Here is a 6901-nt window from a genome sequence, read left to right on the forward strand (position 1 = left end):
TCTAAACCTCTAACCTTTGACTGTGCACTTCAAAACCAACCTGCACCTGCATCTATATGACTTTTCAGTGCCTCCTGTACTTTATACTCCCTTAGAAGATTGTCTCAGATGTAACAGCGAAGGATACCTAGATGAATTAACAACTGCACCACACTCCCTTCTTAAGCCAGCCATGGGTACTGTATAAGCATGTTTTCAGTCCAACCTTCAGTTAGAAATGCTACAATAGCAAATGTGAAACATTTATGTAAGATTTAAGATAAGCTATAGCCTACAGCTTGTTAATATCAAGTAGGACAGACCCCCAAATCGATAAAAGTACAGTGGACCCTTGTTATACGCTGGGGTTTGGTTCCAAGATCCCCCGTGTATAACAAAATCCGTGTATGCTCAAGTCCCATTAAATATAATGACATAGCAAAATGGTGTCCCTTATAAAAATGGAACATCAAGGTAAATTTATACTTTTTTGGAACATTTTCAAACCGTGTATGCTGGAATCCGTGTATAAGAAGGGCCAACTGTATACTGCCAATTCACATAATTGTTTGCCTTGACAAGTTCCCATTCATTCAGTAGATCTATTCTAGTTAGAGCCTGCAGTTAGGTAGGTCTTTGTGCAAGTGCTTTCCTCACTGTTCCTAACACAGCATTCACACTTTGATACAGAGTACATTGCCTGTAATTATTGCCTAAATGGATAAAAAAAGTTATTCAGCAATCAGATTTGCACTATAGTTAAAAATATCTGAAAGAGCATCACTGTGAAACTTTATATAAATCTATTACTTAAATCAGTTATTACTTGAAGAGTTAAATCATGATTTTAATTGTAATATCCATCAATCCACCCTGGATGATTATCTTCAGAATATGTGTATATGTGTGAACAAGAAGTTTTTGAACATCCCTAGTAACTAGGGTAAGAGGTTTTTTTACACTGTGAAGTAATCAGGAAACTATTTGAATCCAATGTCTGGATATGTAAGTTTAAAATGCTTCCAAAGTTTGATGAAGGGAGGGAATTTTAGTAGCAGATATGTGACCCGTTTAATTTTGGGCTGTATGAACTATTTTCACATAAAACAATTGCTCTGACATATGTCCTCATGTTTTCACAAGTGACATTATTTAGTATGATAAATAGACCAGAATATCTATTTGATTAAAATGCATTTGTTATCACATTGACATGACTGACATACTGGATACTCAAGGTCAGAAAACTCATTAAACTCAGTGGAACTTATTTCCATGTAACTATACACAGAATAAAAGCACAGTGCTAGGCACCTTTACAAGGAAACAGTTCTACTGAATTCAACAAGACTCACTTGCAAACAGCAGTGTTTTGGAGTGCTCTGTAAAGTATATGCCTTACATCATTTCCGAGACTGCCTTCAGGGCCCAGATACTGTTTTAAAAGTGACCTTACGTAAGCCTGAAGTACAGAGCACTACACTGCATGCATTTGTGTATACACACACACACAATTTCTGATCAAACTTCTGAGAAAACCGAAAGCTCATGTTGGAGAGACAAGTAAAGATGTCAATATAGCAGATCACTTTGTAAAGTATGTTTTTGGGGGTGGGTGGGGGGGGGGGGGGGGGAGGACAGAATACAATTTCATTGGAGAAGACCAAGTTAAAAGGCTTAGGGCCCCTTAGCATGAGCAAAGAAGCCATTATTATTTGAGAGGATTGTAGTGATTCTCCTCCTACGGTTGCAGCCACCTGTGCCACAGGTAGTGAAATGCATGATACTTTCAATAGAAACCAATGCTTATCCTCTGTCTGCTGTCTTACATAACACACTACTAACATTTGGGTGCATTTATTTTCAAGTCAGAAATCCAGCTCTTCAGAAATTCACCCTATTCCCTACATCATCATCATCATCATCATATTCATTTGTATCTCACCTCTCCCATTTGAGGATTGAGGTGGGTAACAGCAAGGAAAATTTCAAATACAAAGTCACAGAAAAAATAACAAAACAGTCCTCGAAACCTCCCCTTTCTACCCCCCTCACATCGATAGAAAACAATAACAATAAAAACATTTAACTGAAATAAAGCTCAGCAAGAAGTGACAGCGGCATGACAATACATTAATCTGGGGAAGCAGCATATCCTGCATATATCTGTGTTCTTCTTTGATATACAATGCTTAATAACCGATGTTCTCCAAGTGGTTTTCAAAAACAGGCAAACCTAACCACAGAAACCACGTTATCACACAGCCTCACAGAGAATCGAATTTTAAAGCATAAATCAATGAAATAATATTAAATAAAGCAAAACAGTAGTAAAGCCTAGTTTTTGTTCCGCAAGAACAAAAGGGCCAGATAATTAGGCTATGCTAGATTTCAGAAACAATTTTCCAACCTTTGATGCCAACTGCATACTTAACCTTACGAACAGAACAAACTTTTGTTGGTTTAACATTACAGATTCACCAATGTGAATTCTGAAAGCTGAGGCATCCCATATACTGACTACGAATCGGATGTATCTCTGCTTTTAAAAAGAACATACCTTTTGATGTAAGGACACCAAGCTGAGAAGACAGAGGTCCAAAACACACTGCAGAAATAACCCAGTTTGAGACCTCTTTCACTGCCCTTGCTCAGTGCTAGGGAATCCTGGGATTTGTAGTATATTGTAGCACCAGAGCTCTCTGGCAGATGCGGCTAAATGTCTTGCCAAACTACAGTTCCCAGAATTCCTTAGCATTGAGCCAGGGCAGTTAAAGTGGTCTCAAACCTGAATTATTTCTGAAGTGTGCTCACTCCCTCTCTCAAACAGGCGCAGCACAGGAACAGGCAAATGGAAACTCACCAGTAATTTTGTTGCCTTTATACAGAAGTCTTCAAAAAAAAAAAATTGCAAGGTTAGTCTTGCAAAAATTAAGAAAAGCTGAGAATGTGGGTCCCTGGTGCCTTTGCCTTAACAGCAAACATCCTCATGCGTAAAGCGGCCCTATAGCCACACTGGCATTCGCATTACATGCACTGCAGTCCCTACCTTCTCCTCTTTTAAATGCACTCTCTTTCGAAGCAACGACTTAGCTAGCGATGGTACTTTCTGCCAGGGAAAGAGGGGTATAATAAGTAATACGCCAGGAAGAGTCACCAAAGGATGTTGAAAGAGCTGTCACTTGCCAAAACATCTCAAACAGCCAATAAAGTGGTGGAGGAAAAAGCGTGAAGAAGTAAACAAGCCAGAGAGAGAGAGAGAGAGAGAGAGAGAGAGAAAGGGTTACAAAGGCTGCCACAAGGATAAGGTTACAACAAATAACCAGGAATGGGCGGCTGGGGAAAGCAAGCCTCCGCCACACGCCTCCTTTAAAGCATATCTATGTGTGTATAAAGGGCCAGCGTGGTGTAATGGTTCTGAGCGTTGGGTTCGAATCCTGCCTCGGCCATGGAAACCCACTGGGTGGCCTTGACAAGTCACACTCTCTCAGCCTCAGAGGAAGGCAAGGGCAAACCCCTTCTGAACAAACCTTGCCAAGAAAACCCCATCATAGGGTTGGCATAAGTCAGAAATGACCTAAGGCACACAACACTCATGTGTGCATTACAGTAATATTATAATGTATGTACATCACAATAGATAATGTACATATACAAATATATATGCATACATACATACACACACCTATATCTGTGTGTGTTTAACGTTACATATACGTCGTAATGTGTGTGTGTATATTATGCAAGTATGTGTATAAAGATATAGGTGTGTGTGTTTTAATGTATGTTACATATACACTGTAATGTGTTGTGTCTATAGATAGATAGATATAGATGTGTGTACATAATGAATAATGTTACACATACATTGTAATATATGTGTGTGTGTGTATAATGATATAGATGTGTGTGTGTACAATGTTACATTTACATTGTAATATATATATTTGTGTGTGTGTGTGTAATGTGTAATGGACCAATGTGGTTTAATGTAGTGGTTTGAGTGTTGGCCTAGGACTCTGGAGACCTGGGTTCGAATCCTCAACCATGGAAACCCACTTGATGGCCTTGGGGAAGTCACACTCTCTCAGCCTCAGAGGACGGCTGCAGGCAAAACCCTTCTGAACAACCCGAGGCAGGTTCTCCATGAGTCATGAACGACTTAAAGGCACACAACAACAGGCATGTATGCATCATATATAATGTACACATACATATATAGATCTAGTGTACAATGGGTCAGCGGGCTGTAATGCAGTGGTCTGAGTGTTGAACAACAACAACAAACCCCAACTCCCAGAATTCCATAGCCTCCAGCCAGAAAAGAGAGTTAAAGCGGTGCCAAAGCGGGTTATTTCTCCGCTGTGGACGCAGCAGCCGAGGACTCAACCCCTCTCCAAGAGGAGGGAGGGACCTGGGAGGGAGAGAAACCCACAGGCGGACGCCACCCTCCTCCTCCTCCTCCTCCTCCTCTTCTCGGCCAACAAACCCGGAGCACACCGCAGCGGAGGCCGGGTCAAAGGGAGGCTGCGAAGGGCCCCCTTCTCTCCTCCTCCAGCGGCCGGCTTCTGTGCATCACTGAAGCATGCAGCAACCCCTTTCCTCACAAGAACAGCCCTCGGTCCTCACATCTTCCATCTCCCGCCTACAGTTCCTCCTCAGGACTCACCTGCTCTTCCTCCTCCGCGCCAGACGCTTCCCTCCATCCCGACCGCGACTCCTGGCAAACGCAGACTCTGCCTCAAGGAAGGAAGGAAGGCTGCCTCCCTCCTCTCTCGCCCCGCCCACCAACCGCGCTCAGGCCCCGCCCCTTTCCGTCTTGCTTTTTTAACTTTCCGACGTCCAGGAAGTGGGGCTTCGGTTGGTCTCGCGCTCAGACTGAGAGGAGGAGGAGGAGGAGAGGAGGAGCGCATGCGCACATAAGGCAAATCAACTGACACCGGAGGGTGGTTGGGGGAGTTTTTCTACTGCGATCTGATTCGGACGCCCCGAAGGCGAGGACGGCTTCTGATTGGAGGGAATGGGCACAGGCGCGGGAGCTGATTGGACGCGGCGGCGGAGATGATGTGACGTCATCCGAACAGGAGCCAATCCTGTTCTTGCCCCGCTCTCCTACTTCTTCTCCTATAGTTAAAGCGAAGGAGTCGGTTGGCTGGAGCTCAGTAGTTCAGTCGCCTCTGGAAGGTGCTGAGGGAGAAATCAGATGGCGTCATGAAGGAGGTTTTTTCTCCTCGGTAGTTTGCATTACATTACATTATCATATTAAATGATGTCACTTGTGGAAACATGAGGACATGTGTGTCGTGTCTTTTTGGTTTGTGAGCCTGCGGTGAGAGCCTTTGTGGCCAAGGATATCAATACTCCCAATAAACAGCAGATAAAATAGAATTCAGAGATATAGCCGTGTGAGTCTGTAGATTCGGTACAGTAGAGAGATCTTCCAGCAAACTGGCAGCCTCAGCATTCGTAGGCTTCAGTCATGGTTTTCACACAACGGGACCAAATGTGCCTCCATCCCGATAGTGATAAAAGGGTCTGCAGCCCGAAAAATCCATCAAATGTGCAAATGATTTCCACACGTACGCGTGTGTCCCTGCCTACCTTCGGCAGCTGTTTCTTTAAGAAGCCTGACCAAAGCAGACTAGAGTGGCACTATTATTTTGCTTGCTCTACACACTATACTCCCATCGATACAGCCTAGAATTGCCTGATCGCGCAAAGATTATCAGACACATGGCGCTTATACCATGATTATCCTGTCAATGAAGAGGGATTCTCCTGTCACTTCAGTATTAACAGGTTATCCCGTTATTAAGAAATGGAGGTAAATGATGGGACAGTTCCTCTTCATTGGCAGGATAATCACGAGACGTTGTCTGATAATCGCAGTGTTGTCTGATAGTCTTTGTGCAATCGCATTATGCTTTGCTCCTGCTGGGTCTGGGCTTTCTCATTACTCTTGGGATTTTGTTGTTGTTGTTGTTTCAGCAGGTGATTCTGTCAAAACCTCTGGTTGGAGGAATTAACAAGGTGGGGGTACAATTTCTCCAGAGCACCCTCTCTCCCGTATAAAGCCTAAATCACCCAAAGGCACCAGAACCTGTCTGATCTTGCGAGCTAAGTAGGGTGCTGCTGCTCCTTAGAAGCAGTAATGTGTAGTACCTTGGAGCACCTACTTGAGTCTCAGTACCTTGAAGGAGAAAACTTGCTTTTTTGAGGAGGGGGTGTAATTCTAAGAATGTTCCTGCCAGGTTTGTTGTGTTTTAATCCCAAGCTTTGAAAAATGTAACTTTTCTGAGCTCTGTGAAGTCGAAAGCTTTCATGGCTGGCATCCATAGTTTTTTTTGTGAGGTTTTTGGGCTATGTGACCATGTTCTAGAAGAGTTTATTCCTGAATCTCTGAAGATGCCGGCCACAAATGCTGATGAAACGTCAGGAATAAACTCTTCTAGAACATGGCCACATAGCCTGAAAAACCCACAAAATCCCGCAGGTGTGAGTCCCTTTCCAGTTGCTTCTAAGGAGCAGCAGCCCTAAGTGCAGGAATTAGGACCAAAATGATTGGATTCCAGTCCTCTGTGCTGTGCCATAGCTTATGGCAGCATCAACCGACTCAGCTCCGTCTCTTGATGCATCCTCAGCATCAAGCAAATGGCAGTTCCAAAAAACCAGTAACAACACCCTTCTGCCAAATTCCCACTATGCTTGGAAAAACCTAGCTCAGGGTGATCATTGTACCTTCTGGCTCACACATGTATAGAATGTAAATGAAATGAAAACGTGTCTTTGTTTATGTGCACTACTGTGACTGTTCCAATGAAGCTGAACTACAATAAGGTTGTATTTTTTTATTAAGTTGATGTAAAGGAAACAAAAGCTTAGCTTGGTTGTGAATCCAAAACCTCAGGGGCAGGAAGAGCTA

The 6901-nt window shown here is 43.3% G+C and overlaps 1 protein-coding gene across 2 annotated transcripts in view; it reads right to left on the bottom strand.

Annotated features, from left to right (window-relative positions):
- The window catches only part of USP53 (ubiquitin specific peptidase 53), a 44430-nt gene extending 39619 nt beyond the window's left edge, over positions 1–4811 (bottom strand). For both annotated transcript variants that reach the window (XM_089525883.1, XM_089525882.1), the window contains exon 1: positions 4649–4811. The gene's annotated coding sequence lies outside the window, so the exon portion shown is untranslated. The remainder of the gene's footprint in view (positions 1–4648) is intronic.
- Positions 4812–6901: the final 2090 nt, after the last annotated feature.

Source organism: Sceloporus occidentalis, unplaced genomic scaffold (assembly GCF_023333645.1).
Source record: "Sceloporus occidentalis isolate IW3139 unplaced genomic scaffold, rSceOcc1.0.p SCAF_5, whole genome shotgun sequence".
NCBI lineage: Eukaryota > Metazoa > Chordata > Lepidosauria > Squamata > Phrynosomatidae > Sceloporus > Sceloporus occidentalis.